The following is a 21,408-nucleotide window of genomic DNA, read 5'->3' as shown; positions in this document are numbered from 1 at the left end:
TTAAGATCATTTTACTTTCAGCGTGTTTACAGTGTCATGTAATCTATTGATTAGAATGTAGTAGTACATGAGTTGTTTGACAGAAGTGTTGAGTGACGGGAGCGGGTAGTGGGTAGTGTGGGCTCCGGAGCGGAGCTGAGCGTGCGAAACGGGGGTGTCGGGGCTGAGCTCTGTCGGGCGGCAGTGTGGCGGATCGCGCGTGACGTCAGCGTCCGGGCGCGGACGTCCGACGGCGCAGGCGTCCCGGCGCTCCCCCCCGCGACCTCGCGCCCCGCCCACACCCTCGCCCGCCACTTCTCGGGCGGCGTGCGACACCTGCACCCGCTCGTCCGCCCACCACAACTTTCGCCTACCCGCGCCGATGCAATAAAATAAACTTTCCGTTAAAAGTGCGTGAGGGATTTTATCGGACTTGAACTTAAATTATTTTTCAGTGACATTTTCGCTACTTCTGTGTTTTGTTAACAAGTTCGGATGTTAAAAGTTCAGGTAAGTTATATTTAGTTGTTAAGAAATATTTCTTATTAATTATTTTTAATATTAAAAAAATACAGCTAATGTAAATTATATGTTAATAATATTTTAAATTAAAAAATAAAATGAAATAATATTCTACAGTACGAATTCACACAAAAATTTAAATTACGCAGATAAAAATGTCTCGACATACGACTAGAATCTTCATTGAAAGCGCGGCGGCAAGTCCAAATATTTGTCTGGAATATTTGCTCACACATTGTATCTGAGCAATAAACTGCGTAAATTGGATAAACAAACGTTATTGGGTACTGAAGTCAAGTGCATGAAGTGCGGCGGTTGCGTAACCGGCTGCGCTGAGATCAAATCCGCGACCCTAGCGCTGATCTTGTCAACATACGCGATATTAGGTACTAACCGAAAATAACGTTTATAAAACTTGAGGGGTGACGTCATTTGCAAAACGGACAGCTTAAATACTGGCAATTCTTTCATTCGATTCGTTTTTCAAGTTTTGGTGTATATGTATGTGTTAGAATGGAAGTTGTATTGGATTCCCGCCGTGAATGTGTTCGGTGCCAAAATCTGGGACTCCTATTAGCGGATAACAGTAGAATTGTATGAGGGTAAGTTAAACCATTAGAGATAATGGTTCGTAACAAGTACAAAGACTAAGATAGTAATGCCGAGTGCCATTTTGATTTCATTCTGGCTTAATACGTGCGCGGTTTGTGAGATAATCTCTATTGGTTTTTGGTGATAGATATTCAAGGGGTGATTTAGGGTTTGATTGGGATCCGTATTATTGTGAAACTTGCTGATATCATGTATTGGAATGTACAAGTTTGGAAACGTGGCTCCAGCCTATGGCGAGGATTTGGAATTAAATTAAAGACTGATAATATCTACAATAATACTTGATTTAATGACAAAGCGAATATTTTTTCCAAGAATATTTTTAATTCCGTGAAATATATATTTGAAATATTTAACGGGCGAATTGTATTTTTGACATTTATTTCAAGATGGCGTAGGTATATAATGTCTGTGGCTTTTAGTTCACTGTGGAAAGAAACGCTCGCATCGTGTAGTTAGTTTTTTTTTAATATGAAATATTAGCCTCAATTTTTATCCTCACTTTTAAATTTTATCAGAATTGGTGAAATAAATTTAAATCGAATGGGTGTGTACTCACATCAGCGTAAATAGCCAGGGGATCGTTACGGTTGAAAACGATTTTATTACTACTGTCCGTATTATACCTGCCATTAATGATTTTATATACAGAGCGGTTTTAGTTCAACTGCTGCCATCTTATGATTCTTATGTACTTATAAAAATGTACAACTAGTCAAATAGTGATGTGAGTAATAATTTACTTGTCTCGTGTTTAGAGGTTTAGTGAAGAGATCGATAGTGACAATAAATTACATTTTACAAAGATACGTTTAGATACATGCTGTTACCTCTCTATCGATGATGTTTGATGTCTCTGTCATCAAACAAAGTTATTTTGGATACAAATTCACTTTCGCCTGACCACGCTTTTACTTTCATCAGAGATCCTCATTCACATTCTCTCGACCCTATTCTTCACATCTGAATTTTCTTTCCACGTAATTTCTAAAAATTATTTCTTTTTGTGATTGTCAAATGAGGCGTTTCAATTTAGAAAGGCACCTTGATGACAATCGACCCTAATAGATATACAAGTATTTCAGAGTCAAAGAAAATGAACGAGGAAAATGGTTTCTCTTATTGTATTATGAAAGAAATCGAATTTACGATACTCAATACTCGCATGCTTAAATTTTTATTACGGGAAGCGACTATTAGACCCTCGAGGTACTTGTCATTTCACGTTGACGGTTGCCGTATCAAGATAATTTTATTTGACATCCTCGGCAGTAATGTCGGCGACGTGGAATCGTCTGTATAGAATGACACGTTTGCTTACAAATTAACAAGTTAATTAATATCTTTTAAATGGACTGAGTCTATTAAATTGCTGTATCCATTTCACATTTTGAGTAGGCTTGAAATTCTGAGAGATGTGTTAATGACAGTAAGTAATTAAGGCATGGGTATGTATTTTCATTTATTAAGAGAATTCATACGAATCTTCTGCGACGCTTGTTTCATTTTATAACAATGGAACTCTTTTATTCAAACATAAAAACTATTTGTGAACCTTCATGGCTGTGTTTATTCTTTCGACGACAACGGATACTATTCAAATAAGATCCGTATTTTTTTCGTTCCCCTCACGCAACGTTGGGTTGTTCTTGTAATCTTTGCTTTGTGAAGAGATTATTAAAAGAAGACAAAGAATACTGCTTTCGTAATTAGCGACTGACAAAAGGCAAGTTGAAAAATAATATGAAATGTTCAGCAAGTATAGGTAAATTATTCGTAGTTCGTTTTTGCTTAGTACATATTTATTGTATTGCCTAGTAAATAAATTATTCTCGCTACACAATACATAATTGGTAAGACTTTTATTGATCTCGTTTTTAGCGCTGGGTATTATTCACCATTAGGGTCAATTCGGAAACACGTCTGGCCGTTATTTAAACAAACCCCACTCACGCGTTACGTTACGGACAAACACACTGACCAAATGTATACTTGACTGAATCGTATTTGTGTACCAAGGCCGCTTACATATCCATTCTTGCCTATGTTTGCTCCCCCTATTTCGTGAGTTTCCACCCGACACTTCTCACCCGTATCAGTGTACCTTCCTTTCTTTCAGTATGGAATTTCACTTACGCTCGTCAAAAAATTCACGTCATACTTCTCTTCATTTTTATTATACTGTTTTATGTTTGTACTAATAGGGGCTGTAAACAATTTCATAGTTACTCTTAAAAGGCTTTCACAGTGATATATAATAATAGCAGTGCTTGAATAGTGTCATAATTCTACCGGGAAGGCGGGACAATAATAAAGTTTCTTGCAAGTGTGTTATTTTCAACTGCTGCTTTTTGTTCATAAGGTAGTTCTGCTGCAATTTGTTGTAAGTAAGTTTTAATTAATTTTACACTTACATTGCTGTACATTCACACTATTCATTTGGTATTAATCAATTGTTGTTATCAGAGTGCATTAGTAGCGAGTATTAGTATCAGTAGCTATCTCAAGCTTTCACACTAATTGCAGATAGTCTATTGGCTTAGACACTTCTTGCTGAATTAGCGATAGAAGCGATGCAAAGGCTTTGGGTACATTTCTTGAAATCACGAGTCAAGGCGAAATCGGTACATATGTGAGTTAAATCAATATTATGTTTTGGAGGATGAATGCATAGAAAGCGTTTCTATGTCATACATTTCATCTGTGACCTTCACAAATCATCTTGGCTGGCATACCTGGTATCTAATTAAGGAGAACGCTACCACGGCTCTCATTGTGATGGGTTTTCTGTAAAACTTTTGACATTAATATTTGTTGGTTACGTTTTTGCAGTTGTTCAACTTTTTTGGCACTGTTCCGTGGATGTCTTGATTCATTCCATTCTCTCGTATTCCATTTTATACGTCCGTCGACTTCCTAATAATTTTCCTTCTTTCTTATTATAATGTCATGTTACATAGCTACTTTTCTGTGAGTTATTTATCGATTTTTTTTTGTGTTATTGTGGCTAATTTGTGTCATGTTTTCTTCACTATCATTGTTATTTTGTCTAACTAAATGCATTCATAGAATTAAAACCATAGCTAAGAGAAAATAAAGTACGATTTCTGTAATTATTAAGAAGATTATTGTCATTTAACAATTATTTTTTCTTAAAGAAATATGTCAATAGCACAAAATTACTTACTTATACAGTTGATCCCCCCAAAAAATCAAATGTAAATTAGGTCTTTGTGATAGAAGCTTCAAAAAGCAAAGTAACAAAAAGCCGGCAGGAGCGGTAAGCTCCGTGGAGGCTTGACTGCTAATTGCGTTTATAGATATAAAACCACTTTTAATAATCCCTACAAGGAAGATACCCTGAATGTTGAACCTCCTTAGATACTGTCCTAAATTTAAAAAAGATATGATCAATAATATTTTTTGGAGATAAAAAAGTATTTTTTCTGAATAAAAACACCAAAATAGCATTTTGTTGTTAGTATAGAAATTTGACTCTCTTTAAGCTAAACATTTTAAATAAAAAAAAGCTACAAACATTTCAACCACTTGGAAAAGTTTAGTGTATTTATTGGAAACGCTCCTGTAGAGTGTACCTACAGGTAGTACGTGAACGGACAATCCGGTCAACCACCTGCTAGTACGTAGTATCCTACAACTGCGGTACCTATTAATGCCTGTTTCTGAGTACCTACACTAACAAAAGCCTTTCATATTGTTCTGGGAAATACCCCTATGTATGTAATACACTTCAAGCGTGAGTCTGCAACACTGAAGTATGACGCGATTTTTGTAATTAAGTAATTTAATAATAAATATCATGTAAAAGTTTTTTAGATGACAAAATCATTTCGGTCCTTGAGTATACTAGAAAGGAAATAATGGCATTGTATATCAGAATGTCTCACTCAAACTGTTTCTGATTGACGACCACGATCACTTTGTCAAGAGTGAAATGGCTTAGAAGAAGCGATTTTTGTACATAGGAATCGAAAATGCTCATCAAAAATCTTTTGACGAGTATTCTGATATCATGACGTCCTGAAAAATGATGTTACATTTTCCGAAGTTAGGATTATATTTTCCAAAAAAATATACGGCTACCGGCAACCGGCTGAAGCGTATATGATTTCCGATACTAACTATTTACATAAAAGAATTCATAGCAGAGTTCTATCGGTTCAAGTGTGCACTATGAATGATTCTCATGCATAATATGCGGTTAAATCTAATGCCGACCGAAGTGCTCCAATATGGTTATTGATGGAAATTAGGATTTCTTTTCTATTTTGACTTTCGCGGAATATCTAACGAGTTAAAAAAGGCACTTTATGAATATTGATAAGACAAGTAGTAATTTGAATTTATTGTTGACACAGTCTGTGATTTTAGTTAAAAGCATTGAAAAATCGTACGTCTCTGACGAAGGGTGTCTTGTCTCTGTGAAGTTATTTTAACTGTCAGCTAACATTTCAGTGGTCTAAAGGCGGTTAGTTGTAGTTTACCTCGTCCCGAGCGAATAGAGTTGAAACAAAGCAATTCCGTTCTGACATCATTTCCACAGTTCTGTTTTCTTTAATCTGATGTAAACTTTCATAATGTCGTCCTCATCCTTTTATCTACAATTGCTGTGATTTATTTGTTGGACGCGGAACTTGCGATCCAATTAAGTCCACCTGTAATGGAAATAGAAATATTTATGGTTCCAGTGACTTATTACGAGACTTTAGAATTTATCTTGAATCTGCTTTGTATAATATTCGCTACCGATACAATAATAAAATTCTTTTAAAAAGACGTCCGATACTTTATCGATTACAAAATAATAAGCTTACTTTGCTACATTTAAAACGAATAAGTAAATAATACCTTTCAACAACTTAGATGAAATATAAACCACGACAGAAAATGCCGGCTGAATTTTCCTAATATTGTTTGATATTTTCGGAGCTCTTAATACCGTATTATTTATCCAGGCAGTGCGCCCCGCAGGGTCATATTTTAGTCAAAGTCCGTGACACCCGGCGTAGAAGGGATCGTTTGTAACGGCACTCGCGGTCATTATCTCATTTCATTTATACTCTGCGAACAATGCTAGCTAGACGTCTGAAACAGGCCGTTCTGTGAATGAATATTAATGATTATAGTTCCAGCCTAGTGTAACAACATGACTCTCATTTACTAACACCCCGTGTCAATAGCAATGAGATAAAAGCGACAGAAAATAAAACGAAACTAATTAAATATTAAAACTCTTTTGTATAAGGAAAATACTTTCAAGAATTAACGCAGACAGTCGTCCAGCCTGGAGATATTTTTTCATTAATTTGGAGAAGGAAAACTTTCGGAGAAATTAAAATACTCTCAGATCCTGTAGATGAGTAAGTGCTTAGAGTTGTAGAGAAATACGAAATATTATTATAATTTATGAAGTCAGAAAGTGTTTGACACTTTATATCTATGAGAATAGTGGAGACTGATAGTTTTTTACACGAGACAAATTGGCTGTTATTGCTGTTCGAAATCCAGCATGTACCTAATAAAATATAACATAATAAAATTTCCATTTGGGGTAACCCTTCAGGAAGAGGAGAGAGTAACGGCTAAGAAATAAATTACTAAGTGAGACCAGGTAATAACGAGTATGTGTGTAGTTGGCAACAAGAAGTCTCGTTGACCAAGTCCAAAGTAGGTGAATTTATGTGTATCTGCCAAGTTATGTGTGGTCGGTGTTTGTGTGCAAATAGCCCGTTTTGTTGGAGCCGTGAAAGCGAGACGTCTCGGCAAGTGGTTCTGTTAAGATTTCCACCCGTTGAAGGGTAGTTAGCAGTAACTACTCACCGTTAGAGACCACCTGCGTTGCAATGAATGCACTCTGCATGCGAGCGCTACAAAATTCCCTCGTGGCCTCGCTGCTTAATTAATGTCTTCATCCCAGTTACCGGCACTTCGCTTAAATTGTTTCTACTTACGTGTCTTGTTTCTAGATGGGGGACTGCATAAACATTATAAAACTGAGCGTTTAAAACAAAGCCTTGTTACCGTAATTTGTATTTAAGTAATTATGCTTCGTATTTTAGTTATGTTAGTTTAGTCAAATGAGCTCCGACAATCTGAAACAAAATGAACTGTTTGTTGGTTTTGCGTGGAGCGCCACAAAGACTTCACAAAAGCTAAGTAGATAATTAAAATTAAAAATACACTGCAAAAGTAATTTAAGGCGCTTAATTTTAAAACGAAAGCGTACTTTGTTAACAAATACTTGAGCAGTAGAGTGACGTAGGTCGATATAAGTTAAAAGCTTCAGGCGCTTAGTAACGCGCCCTACGAAAGTTTTCGTATTTTCGCTCGACTTGCGCAGTTATGTACGTGTTGGTGTACATAACATATTATTTACTATAGTACACTGTAGTCGCTGTGTGGACTTTAAGAACGTAGACGAATGAAATTTTATTTACAAATAACTTTATAAACTTTCACTTATTTCTTTTTCTTAACAGCCAAGCTGGGAATGAAATTACTACCTTCACTTACTGGAGGCGAATTTTTTTTTTCTGAAAGGTTAACGGGATTGAAGCGTAAAATACGGAGTGTTAATTCCCGTTTAAAAATTCAGGGCAGGTCACTCTGTATGGAAGGGTTTAATTTATTAATTGTATTATGGACGTGGGACAGTTAATCAGTTTGTTAATGACATAGATATTTTAACAACTACATAAGTTAAAAAGATGTTTTTAGCTATAAATAATATTACTTTTGGTCATTTTTTCAGTATAAATCTTGTATCGACGACATTTTTTTACACATACTATGTCTGTCCAAAAGATTTTCTGAAAAATATGCTCTTAATAAAAATTTTACATCTTGTCTTATCTAATCTCTGGACAATATACATAATAAGGAAATATAATGTACTAATAACAACACCACAGATTTATTGCGACCACATCATGTAGATATTTCGAGCGATACAGTTTATCTTACAATATTGCCGTATAAAACTATATTTTATAGTGTATTGATAGGTATTGGAGTACTAAACTAAACGTTAACGTCGTGCACAATGGCACTCGATTTGTAACCTACTACATGAGCTACATCGTTGGAACAGTTGCGACTAATTGTCACTGGCTTAACAGGTACGCACCGGTGTTCTAGGATCATTTGGCATGCTAACTTCGCATTCCGGTAACGAGTACAAGCGTTTAGGCACCCACGTCTGTAGTTATCAGGTGTCCTATAAACTATTACCTGTACAGAACATTGCCACGAGTAAGTGAATATCTTAACATAGTTAGGTACCAAATTCCTAAATACTAATTGTAAAAGTAGGTTGATTTATTGAAGTTCTAGTTGTATTTATTACAACCAGTGTTCAGGTAAAACACTATTTTCCCCACATTTTTATCATGTCGAATAACAGTTTTTATGAAATCTTCTTCGTTTCAATAGAATCCTATCTAATAATATCGACTACGGAAATTTTTCGCTTCACAATATCTATATAAGAGGCAATAAAAATAAAATAAAAGCAAAATGGACAATCAAATGGAGATTGTTGTTGTCAAGAATGAAATGTTAAGTGCCATAACAAAATAAAAGGTTCTTCAGCTAAATTATTGCTCGAAGAGTGTCCGAAATAAGTCGAAGAAATGTAACAACGGAGTGGATATTAAGGAATATGGCTGTCAGGCACCTGCTATTTTAAAAATGACAGTAATATTTCGCCGATAATATCATTATTATATTTTATTCATCAAATCTGTCGAGTTAATTGATTTCTGATGTACTCAACATTGATTGCTCTTCAAATGAAAATTGTAACTCAATTATCGGGTGTTATTATTGAACCATTTAAATATTGAAACATTAATTTGAAATAATTAGCCGGTATGGCCGTGGATACTGTTGAGTCAATGTGAATATTTGTGTCTAGAAATACATTAACTGTAATTTGGTGCTAATCAGCTCGTAACAGAATGTATTACAATGATTTTGATATTATTGGTTTTGTATTATTAGAGCGGTAGCGCTACTTATATGCCAGGAATATTTTTGAAGGCTTTTATTAGAAATCTCTTCTATAGAATAATCATTGAATCGTGTACTTAAAATATTATCCTTTTTATATCGTATCGTACGTATATACGAACAATACAAGCTGATCATTAATTAAATATATGTATCTTTAAAGTCTTTCCACTAGATTCTTGTGAACTTAGACTCGCCCAAAGACTGACTTTCAAAATTCCTTTCTTAATGGACTGGGCCCCTTTCTCCAAGGTCGCAATTCCGCGTGATCAGAGGGTTGGCTTTGTTATTTGGGTAAACAATTGGTAATGCCATTCAAGCCTTCAGGTGGCAAATTGGATATTGGGTGCCAGTCTCCTGGACACCCCACTTATAGAGGGGTTTCTAGTGATGTGGAAGTGTTCTATGATCATTTCTTTTGTATAGTTATATTATAAGTTTTGTTATATATGGTGGTGCTTGCATGGGCTGATAAAGGTTGAAAGTTGGGTGGGTAGATATATTTTATCTAAGAAACCTCTGTTCTTGAGGTGGAAAGTTATATCAGACTTGAATTAGGAAAATGTAGTTTTTTCATGAAGTTTCGCGTTTTATTAGGTAATTGGTAGTCAAACAATGCTACAAACTTTGTAAGTAGTATTGTGACAAAATACGTATTTGTTCCGAGTCAAACTTGTTAATTGGATATTACAAATCGTAATCCCAGAGGTTTCTCAAAGTGGGCCTTATTGTTTATTAAGTTATATAGCAACAACATCGGAATCCTAATTATTCTCTTCGGCTAACATTCCTGTATAAACAGATCCCAAACATTAGAACGTTGATGAATAATTGATGCAATTTGAGGACAATGTTCTGTTAAGGAAAAAACACTCTTATTTTATTATGCATAAGAGTGACAGAAGCACAGATTGATGAAAAAAGGGATTACATATTTATAGTTTCGTAGTGTTTGTTTAATATATATTTGCGTAGGTATATTGGTATTTTAAACGGTATTTAACCGTTGGAATGGAAATATTTCAGTGGTTTATAGTTTGCTCAATTGGTCACCAATCTGGTAGATTACAAAATGCGCGGAAATGAAATTCCTGTTTATTCACGCGTGTGTAGGCTCATACCAATATTTCGGAACATGTTTACTATAGTTATATTTTTATCCGGAATCAATCAAAAAGCAATAAAATTGAATAGTTAATCGATGACTAGATTACAGTTAGTTTTCCGAATCGGTTTAGTCACTGTTGCATTGTTATTATATTTTTAAAATTTACATTATTGTGTAACATAGATATAAATATAAGGTATGGTATGTGGCATAGATATAATGCATACCTTGGGTAGCATAGATACAAGGTATATCTACATATGTACTACAAACTTAGACAGTAGGGATAACAGATAACATTGAATTTTCACCTCATTATAATTAACTTAAATAACTTTTTCGAACAACTCATTACTGGCATTTCAGCAAAAAACAGCTGCAGTCATTTTCTATGCTCTATTAATAAGGTAAATTATCTAGTGCATATCGATGGCTAGATGGCAACGTGGTTTTCAATAGAGAAACCTTTCATAAATCCAATTTCAGATAGCCGCCATTAACACAGGCCGAGAGAATTAACATCGTTTCGCGTTGTTAATTACAGATTATACTTTTATTTATGTCTAGTCTGTGCTGAGCTGTGGTTTTAAATTAACACATTAGGGAATATTTATTGGTCAGGTTTTTTTATATTTCGTAACTGAAAAGTGTCCTTTGTGATCCATTCCTGTGATTGAATTATTTATATTTTCTAAGCTTTTTTCTTTTATATGTATAAAAGAGTATAAGATAATATAATTATGATGTCATCATCATCATATTATAGACTTTTTTATGCATCATCAGTATAACAAGACTGGCTTAATACTCAAAGTCAAAGTCAAAGTCAAAGTGTTTTTGTATTTGTAACAAAAATAACAATTCGAACGCAACGAATTAAATTAAACATAAAAAATAATTTGCGCGTTAAAATGAAGAATGGCGAGTAACAGGTAGGGAAATAAACATTTAACATACATGTACCGAATTAAGCCTCTACAGTAACAGTGCTCGAGTATGGAATAAGCCTTCATGAACTTATTAAAACGTAAAAAATTGCGGCGCGACATTTTTATTAAAGGTGCTTCACCCTCTGACCCAAGATCTTTAACAAAGACCTCTTACTGTGGCCTACTGGCTTAATTCAATGTTAATGTATGATACGAACATCGGACTTAGGTATAAAGCTATAAAACAAATGGGTCGGACACATTTTTCGAGGGGACGAACGAAAACAGTTCCGTAACAAAAAGCAAAATGTAATTCTTCGCTTCGATTCTTATCTGGTTGTGTTACATCTTTTTCTTTCTTATAAATGAGTTTTTTTAAACGCGTCGACGGTGATAAAGTTGTGGACATTCAATTACATTACATTTGTGAAACACGGTTAAGTATGTTATATTGTGACGCTTTTGCAGTTTATGCGCTCTTCTGGTTTATACGTCAAGGTTTTTCGAACTTAAATAAATACGAATTTGAATCGTTTTCGGGAGTAAGATGTTTTTTTTTATATATAGCTAATGCCGTTTTATTGCTAGGTATCAGTGTATAATGTATACATGAGTCGATGATCGGCGGGATACCATTTAAGAAGTAAATTAAGACTGGATTAATACTAGGCACTAAATTGGATTAGCATGTAGTACTCTCTATTTGTAGTAACTTAGTACGACATGAGGATTGTTCTAAACCCGATGCAACCATAATTAATTGAGTTGAATCTGTGCAACAATGCCCAAGTTGGTAGTTGATTGCTCAGAAGTTTCATGGACTAGTCCTTACTAGTTCACTAGTGACTAGTGCGTTATAATTTCCTTGAAACGTAGTTAAATCTATTGTCAGCCAATATTGAAAAGATATATCTTTAATATATGTACACCACTGAACATTATCTCCTAACACGATAAAATTGGCAATTTTCTCTCATTGAAATAAGTATTAACAATTGAAAAAGTATTTAGATTAATAAGATTAGCTTTCTTGTACCAAAAGGTGGACAAAGAAAAATGGAAATAAGTAGAATACTTAAATATTTTTCTTCACTCATCTTTTCCTTGAAAGACAAATTTCACCATTGAACCAAAAATGTTTTCGTTCTTTGATCTCAAATCGGGACGGATTTGTGGCCATTGTTAGAGTAACGTAAAATAAATTGTTGCATCTAATCTATATTTTGTGTGGCGTGTGGTATATCAGGAATGATGATTATTATATTAATTTGGTGGGCTGAAAAACAAAAGCGTAGTATTCTATTATGTCGAGTTGCGTGTGGATCAATCGATTAATGGCTTGTGTATTGTACTAAAGATAAGAAAGAGATTTTGCTGTTAATGATAACTATCCATTATACTTTATTAGTTGCTGTCGGGACTAATCCACAGTTATTATAAAAACCATTCGGTCTAGATTTTCAGCTAGAATAATGAGTAGTAAGATCATTTATTACAGAGATACAAAAGTTATTGTAACAGTGTACACAACTGAATTCATTTTAATTAAAATATGGTATTTAAAAGCAAATTCATTCATGTATTCACACATATATATGTACTGTAAACATAAAAGAACTCATCAGACCATTAAAACGTGACAAATCCATTCAACAAAAATATTCCACCCACGTATATTAGATTCGCTGTGAACTTCTCCTCGAATTACATTCAAATGATATGACATAGGTAAAATGGAAAAAGATGTCAGGTGTGATAAAAGCCTAGAAGATCCCTGCGCCCCTTTTCACATGCCTAATCACATATAATGTGGCATCAATCTATTCAAATGTGGAATAATAAAATCTCGGCGATGTGAAAGTTTTTCTAGCGGCTGCATAAGTCTGTGTTCAGGCCTGCGAGCCACATTCAACTCGCACCATAAGCCGAACTTGATTGGACGATTTCGAATGCATCGAACTGAGTTTTCACTTCGTCTCGAAATAGTTGGAGTCTAGAAATTTCCAGAATTCTATTTCAAATCTGTTCATCGGCACATTTAGGAACGTACTCGGATTTTCCTACATATTATTTGCTGTTATAACAGTTTGTGTTGAAGTTTATTATTTGTTGCGTAAGAAGATGTCTTGGAGTATTGTAGACATTTCACGATAAGATATTTTATGTTCATTTTAAATGAAGATTTTTACTTAGACAGCGTTAACATTTTTAATTTTTTCAAATCTCGAACAAAGTATCTGGAACAATGTTGGAACTTAGTCTCGGTACCACTTTAACAACATTTAAGAAATGTTAGGAAACTTTTGTTTTAATAAAAACTTCAAACCCATGTAATACGAAAGACAGAATTACTTTTTTTCACGAAACAAAATGGAAATGGTAAATTAAAAGGTTTTACAAATATGACACACGTTGTCCATCGAAACCAATTGGACTAGCTTCCTGGAATCGAATCATCGGACAAAAAAGATTTGCGCTATATATGGGACTGTAGATTCGAAACCGATAGAAATTAATCTCTTTAAAATATGTGAATTTGGAGGCAAAGTTAAATAATACAGCGGCCACAGGCCATTATATTTGAAGCTAAGGCCCGCTTATATCATTCTACTTATCAGAGCAATTTTGTTTTAGAGCGGCCGTTATGAGCAGTATCAAAATAATTGTTTTTATGGTTATTGCTCTAAAAGGACATAGAGTGGGCGGGAGCGCACATATAATTGTTTTAATTATATCTTATGCGCACACATAATCACTTTTAATGGCTTGCATTACATTGGTAGTGTTTCTAAAATTAGTTTATATTGTTTAAAATAGTTATTAAGTGCAGAGTTAATTAGGAGATTATACTTCCTAGAGCCATTAGACCACCCGAGATGGGGCCCAGTAGGGCTGATGCCTGATCCGGAGTTGCGGGCTACCTAGCGGGTGTAGCTGGGCTCCGGCTAGACTAGCAGGAGTCCCGCTAAACCCGAATGGGGTGGTTTTTAGTCAGTAAGAGTCTGATACCCCCTCTCGCCTCGCCCAGGGCGGGAGAAGTCATTGGATGTTTCCCCCCCCCCCCTCAAAAAAGCCACCTACGCAATAAGAGTGAAATATTCAGGTGTAAACACGTACCTACAGCCTACTATTTGACCACCATCGAAGCTCAAACGATGGTTAGACGTTCCCTTTTCAACGTATCAATCTTGCAGTACTTTCTTCTAAATATAATCTTCCTAAATAGTATTGGAAGTTTTATGTGAGGGAGTTCCATCCATCATTAGACTTGGCTCTGATTAAGCTGAAGTGCGATAAGTGTATGTCAACAGGGATTAGTTGGGGCGATTAATTGCTTCCTTCGCTCCTATTTTCTAAGAAAATACTTGTGTTTATTTGTTAGTTAGGTTAGTTTGTATTCGTGTACCTACGTTAATGTGCCTAGTTTAAAAAAATATTTGTTGCCATCACATCACGGACGGTTTACGTATCTCGTAAAATAATTTATTATTGTAAAAAAGTTATAAAAATAAAGAACAAAATACTTACGTAGATGAAAACTTGATTGGTAGTGACAAGTTACGCAGTTTAGTTTCTATGGTCAAAATTCAGATTTTCATAACTTTCAGTAATTTAGTAAAATTAAAATAGTGATCAACAATATTATAACATACCCATATTTAAAAAATCGAACAAAATTATCATTTGACGACACGGAAAAATGTACATGGCTAGTTTGAACAAATAAAGTAAAAATGGCTGATAGGTACGTTCAGTTCTCCATAGATCAATAGTAACAAAAATATAACTTTTACATTTTGTCTAGGTATTTTTACTATTTTTATTGACATGTATCTAAAAAATTCTACCCAAAAATATTAGCATACCCAAAAACCAGCATACCCAAAACTACTATCGAAATTTTTTGACTCTTAATGTATTTCCCTGGCGGTTGAGTGTATTTTAGATCTTCTCGAGAGCTGTTTGTTTACCTACTAGCTTAGTCTCGTTGGTGAAAAAGGCTAGCCAATTTCTTATTTAAAACCTTTAAGTGAAAGTAAAGGTTAAACTTTTGATTCAAGTACCAACGTTACCTAGTAAAGTTACGATCGGTTTCAAGTAATATTTTTTTAGAGTTATATAGTCGCCAGTACGTCCTTTAAAAGGGTCCCAATTTCCCTTAGCAAAGGATCGAGAGGTTTCTATTATGTGGGTCCTATGAAATGACAGGAAATGTAAAGATAATAATATTACTACCACCCACTTATGCTGAGGGCGCAATTTGCGTCACATATTCACGAGATGCTGACTATTTTTATTAAAACTAATGGACGTAAAGATCTACATAGGCGCAGACTAGGTCAGATATATCTAGCAATTTAGGTCATAGGTATTGTAAGCACTTAGGATTCGTGTTGGCGATGGTATAATACCGACTTTATTAGTGGGTATTTGACCTGGATAAAATGTAAAAGCACTTATTAAATTCAATGCAGTTGACGTTCTAGGTACGGATTTTAAGTTGTCGTATATTTTTTCTGTCCTTGTAAAATCTTCTTGTTTTTTTAAACAAGTTCAGATTATAGACATGTTTGCCGTCACATGCAGTGCTAGGTAATAAAACAATGAAACTAAAACGAGTTTCAAAAGTATGTCAATATGAGGTTAGCGTTTAACCAAACAGAGCAATAAGTATTTCAATGAAAACAAACAAATTTAGCTATTCTGAAAATCAGGAGCTAATTGCAATAAAACGTCGCTCTCAGTAAAAACTATGTAATATTAAACGTTCTAAAGTGTTGCGGTTTATACAGTTTTGTGGCAAAATTCGCATTTCAATTGTTATTAGAACGAGGAATGTTTAGTGTGAATTGTAATTAGGAGGATTTACTTATTCGTTGTTATGTACTAGTAATTGTTTTGAGTCATACATTGTTTCATAAAACCCCTATATGATAAAATGTTAAGGCAATTAAGCATTTTTTTTAAGTAAAAATCAGTTGCCAGCCTTATTTAAATGATAGATTCTACAAATACATTTGTACTTCGAAGCTTTATTTTCGAACTGATTGCATTAGATGTGATGTCGAATAAAAGGAGAGATTTATTATAATAAATTCATCTTAATGTAAATGTGATAAATGGAAACCTTTAAGGTCTACTGAGCCGTGGACGTGGATATATTCGATGCGATAGGTTTCACCAATTCTTTCATGTGACACTTCGGCCTTAGCTATTAGTCTTCAGTCGGTAGGTTGAACTTATGACTTAGACAACCCATTCTATTTTTATCGAATTGTAATTTAAGAATACTTACCTAGAAATAGTTTTAAAAAAGGTATTTGAATAAGTTTCTTATGTAAGATATATTTAATCATCTTGTCTTCAAATATTTTCTTAGCTGAACCTAGTTTTATAAAAGAATAAAAATCAATTTAGATAGGTTCATAGGTTCTTACACTATCTGGTTTTTACAGATGTATCGATTGTTACACTTGATTGAAAACACGTGTAATATTTCAAGGCAGATTCAATCTACTTTCTAAGCTTTGTCATATTTTCACTGAAACAAATAAAAAATCAATATCCTATTTTCTTCCTACGCAACTTCACACCTTCTGCTTCATATAAAATTTATGACCAATGAAAATAGAACAGTAACACTAACACATAAATCGATGTTCTTTAAAAAGAGGTGTAATGCGTTAGATATGGCTTGTGATTGTGACGTCACACATGTCTTCTGGTTGTGCATGAATTATTGGCGTAACGTGTATCGAGTCATTCATCCATTCATCCCCCACCGTGACTGGCACTTGAATAATCTATGCTCTTTTGTTTACTCTGTGCGAGAAACCATTTTGTTTCCTTTCGTATGTACATTGTAATGTACACATGCCGAGCATGCTAAGTTACCCGGTATAGTCTTTAATAGATTTTCGATTTTATTAATTAATCAATAAAGTTGAAAATCGAATGGCAATATTCGATAATTTAGGAAAGCTTGATCTAATATACTCTGCAACCTGCAGATATTTATTTTTATTGACATTAATACAACTCCATCAGTGAAACAATTGAAAATCAATCTTGTATTCACATACACAATAATTGAATCCTAACAAATATTTGACAACAAAATTTATGAAAATGTTTGGTCTATATTCTATTTCGCGATAAAATATTTGTTTCGGTGCTGAAATTTATTTCACTGAGGTCGCCTATGTGGATACGGTGTGTGGTAATAAACTTTCTATTTTTTGTCATAACAACGATAATGTCTAATTGTGTCTGTTTTTACGCTTTTTACTGTTCACAATGTTTTACAACATATATTATTTCGAGGTAAATAACAATCTATGTAAAGTACTAATTTGGAAAATTAACATAGTTTATCCCAGTGTTCCACTAAGTATATGTTTTAATTAAAGCTATAACTAATACGATGTGCGGTGACTGCCGAAAACTAAGCAACACACGTCTTGTTGATCTGTACCTAGCGTTAACAAGTTAACTCATTAATCAAACAACTTGAGGATTGGGTTACTTGTTAGTGTCTATCTATTGAATATATGGGTACAGACTACAGCGCAACTTCAAATTTAGTGAGCGAAGTACGTACTCGTGCTGCGTACAAATTGGAGTCTGGAGAGACCACATATAATACGTATGCATGTGTTCACCGCTACAGATTACAACAGGCATATCATTCCTTTCTTACCGTACAACCTCCATGAATAATTGCCAGTACAGGTTACAAAATAAGATAAAAAAAAAAATGGAACTGGAAGTTTTTCGCGCAATATTTTCGGACCAATAATTTCGCTCTGTGGAGTGCTATAAATCAGAACACAGTAAGCCCCTGATAAAATCGATACCCGAACTCGAAAAGGATTCGTACAAGAGTAAAATATCAAGTAACGAGAAAGTATTTTCGAACATAAATATCTTCTCCACGATTTGTGTCGTTTAGCATTCTATCATTACGAAGGCACATGATATATTGAGGTCCTCGCATCGCGGCATCATCGGTCTGTTTGTGCACGTACGTCAATAAGCCCGTTGTTTCCTGATATATTAATACGCAATGGAAGACTTTGGAGATTTCAGTAATATGAAAAATGTTCCTTGCAGATTCGGGTAATTTCCTAAATATGTAGTTTAACAATCCGGGATTACATATTTTGAGACTGCTTACCAGCTGCTGTTAGAAATACAATGCCATACCTCAGTGTATATTATGTTTACTTTTGTTTTTAACTTTTTTCAACATATTTAATTTGGCAAGTAAAATTACATAGTTATCCTAAAATGTAAAATTATAATTCTGAAGAGTTTAAATTTTGAGTCACTTTTGTGATATTCCTAAATCCAGCTCTTTTATGACAGGTCTCCCACGAGGAAATATTTTTATAAATGTAGGTACGATTTATCTGAAATCCGAGGACTCAGCTTTAGAGCTCAAAAAGTGTCACAGTCCTACTGCTGCGCTTCAAGCTTACCCAACGTCAGATCTCTAGCACAGAAATACTTTCAGTCACAGGATTACGCTATATTATACATTCTCTTTCACCATAAAAAGAGTTTTCTAGAACTTACTCGTTTGTTTGCCACTCTAGAACTAATTTAAAGTTCAATTTTAATCTAAAACTATCGGGAGAACAAAATTTTACAAGGAAATTTCCAACTTGGAATTTCGGTAGAAACTAAGAATTTTTCGAGCTCCCGCCCGCATAAAATGTGGGAGACATTATAATATAAAAACAAAGGCAAATAACATTTTCCTTAAGAAGTAGTTTTGTTCTGAAAGCTACAGTGTGCTCGTGGAGTCGGAGGGTTGTTGTAATACAAAGATAAAGATATTACTTGGAGCAATCCCAATAAAGCAAAAGATCAGGGTTATGTTTCAGGTCAGGGAATGTAAACAATTAAATCCTTTGGGCGAGCGCTTGTTCTCGTTGCTACCCGTGTAATCTCTACTACGAAGAGACATTGGGCCTGCAAAGGGTTTCGTTAAAGAAACATCTTGTGTATGAGATACTCTAAAGGTATAAATTAAAGAGATTAAACCCAAAAACATGCACTTCGTCAGTTTTAATCAAAACATATCCTTGAAATACAGTCAGCAGTAACCATTTTAAATGTGAAGGTATATATCACACAATGCGTTAGTGGGGCACAATTTCCGTAGCCCATATTATGATACTCACGCTGTTATTTTTCTCACCCGGCTTTTGTGTTTCCGCAAAAAGATAAGCTCAGCTTATCCTATGTTTTTCTTTCGTTCTCAGATCTAAACGTAGATAGAAGTCCGCTTTAATGTTATTCCACTTTTATTACTAGGCAGAGTCCGATTTTGTTAAAGGTTATTTTCCAATCTCCATTTTTAACATGTAAAAACTAAAGGAAGCGATGCTTAAAGCTGTAGCGGCATTAGTCAGCCTGACGGGCGTACATTGGCTCGACGGGACGGTTGAAGAGGGTCAATTGTTAAAGGATCACCTGTTTGGCTTACAGCCTGATAGTTCTTGATTTATAGCCGGAAATTTTCTAATATAGGCACTGTCACAAAAGGTTGTATTACCAATCTCATCTCTCTTTGTTTACTCGATTTTGTAACATTTTCACGACCATTTTCACGTTTATATCATTAAAAATGCCCCAACAGCATTATGTTCCCAGTAGCCCATGCGGATATTATTTATTTACGAAGGGTTAAAACAAAAGCTATCGTTCCCATGCGTCATATTAAAAAGCGATTTGTAAGATATTCGAAAAGTGCAAAAAATTCCGCGTGAAATCCGCGGAGTGAAACTTTTTATCGTCACGATAATGGCAAGGCGGAGTTGGAAAACATGTACTGACATCGTACTTAGGAATCTTCAACTTCGTCATGCAGTAAATATAAGATAATGTATATAAAGAAAAATTCCTTTTATTCTAGAACTAATGGCGTTTAGTATGAAGGGAGCTGGATTCTGGTAAATAAAAATTCTGTTATCGGTAATACCATAACTATACAATATTTGCCTAAAACCAAAGTAAGATAGAAATTACAAAGTCAATGATTCATTGTATATTTTACGAAATTAAAATACATAAATAAGTAGCTATATCATTTACACAAAGGGTATTTATTACCTTCGAAGAAAAGTGGTAGTTATATTATAATTAGCGAGTGAGTGGGTAATGATAACGACTAGTGTTACAGAAACAAACTTTACCTCTTGTACCCTGAGGGGTTAGCGGAAATCTATCGAGTTACTGCCCCTTGTTGGGGCTTCTCTACTTGAAATAATATACAGCGTTTGTTTAGGAATTCTTTGTGAACCATTTGTAAAAAAAAACATGTTAATGTTGGAAGCCTGCGAACAAATGTGTGACGAGTGTAAATGGAAAACGTAATGACCGTAAGTAATCGGGTTTCAGTGTGTTTTGTGTTAGCAACATGTATGTACAAAGATATACATATAGAAATCTAGATACCAATTTTGCTAACAATGACACACCAAAAAAGGAATTATAATTTTCTAATCAAACTTCGACTCAAAACTTTCAGTAATAAGATTCACTTTTACTAAACCTTCATCACGTTACAATGCACGCTCACGGTCAGGGTAAACATTGAATGCACTCTATAAATACATGTAGTACATCTAGCAAGAACTAGCTAAACAAGTCTAGTTCATCCAGTTCATTGAGTTAGTCAGTCCACTCGACCATAGCTTGACGGGATTCTAGTTTTACACTGTCTGCCATCTGAGTTTAACAATCTCTTGGGAGGTTGGCTTTTCTCAGTCCAACATAACATCGTGCAGTGTGATTGCTGGTAAACTTATTTGTTGCTGTTATATTGTATGTTGTATTTATGGATTAACATTGTATGAAAATATTGGCAATGTAATGAATTACATAAAAGATTTAGGTTCTCATTTTATTAGTTTCACACACAAATACATAGTTTTCAGAAACTCTCAAGTTGAATGCATCGTTTGTGCTATAGATAGATTATGATGTATTTTTCAGTAACTTTAAAAATGTTAAACGCGAATAGCTTTTTATAAATATTTATAATTTTATTGCACAAAAGTATATGAAGTTTCGACCACACGTATCGAAGACTTTACAAAATACTTTATCAATAAAGAAATTAACCAGTAGTACTGAACAAGAACAATTCTTTATGTAAATCAGATAGTTACTCATTATACCAATACCCATTGAAACCGTGAACAAAGGCGTAATATA

General features: G+C 34.4%; 1 protein-coding gene across 2 annotated transcripts in view; it reads left to right on the top strand.

Moving 5' to 3' along the window:
* The first annotated feature begins 282 nt into the window (after positions 1-282).
* Positions 283-21,408, top strand: part of LOC118282285 (uncharacterized) — a 108,127-nt gene continuing 87,001 nt past the window's right edge. For both annotated transcript variants that reach the window (XM_035603281.2, XM_035603280.2), the window contains exon 1: positions 283-489. The gene's annotated coding sequence lies outside the window, so the exon portion shown is untranslated. The remainder of the gene's footprint in view (positions 490-21,408) is intronic.

Source organism: Spodoptera frugiperda, chromosome 20, assembly GCF_023101765.2.
Source record: "Spodoptera frugiperda isolate SF20-4 chromosome 20, AGI-APGP_CSIRO_Sfru_2.0, whole genome shotgun sequence".
In the NCBI taxonomy this organism is placed as follows: domain Eukaryota; kingdom Metazoa; phylum Arthropoda; class Insecta; order Lepidoptera; family Noctuidae; genus Spodoptera; species Spodoptera frugiperda.
This window is presented reverse-complemented; position numbering and strand designations above follow the sequence as displayed.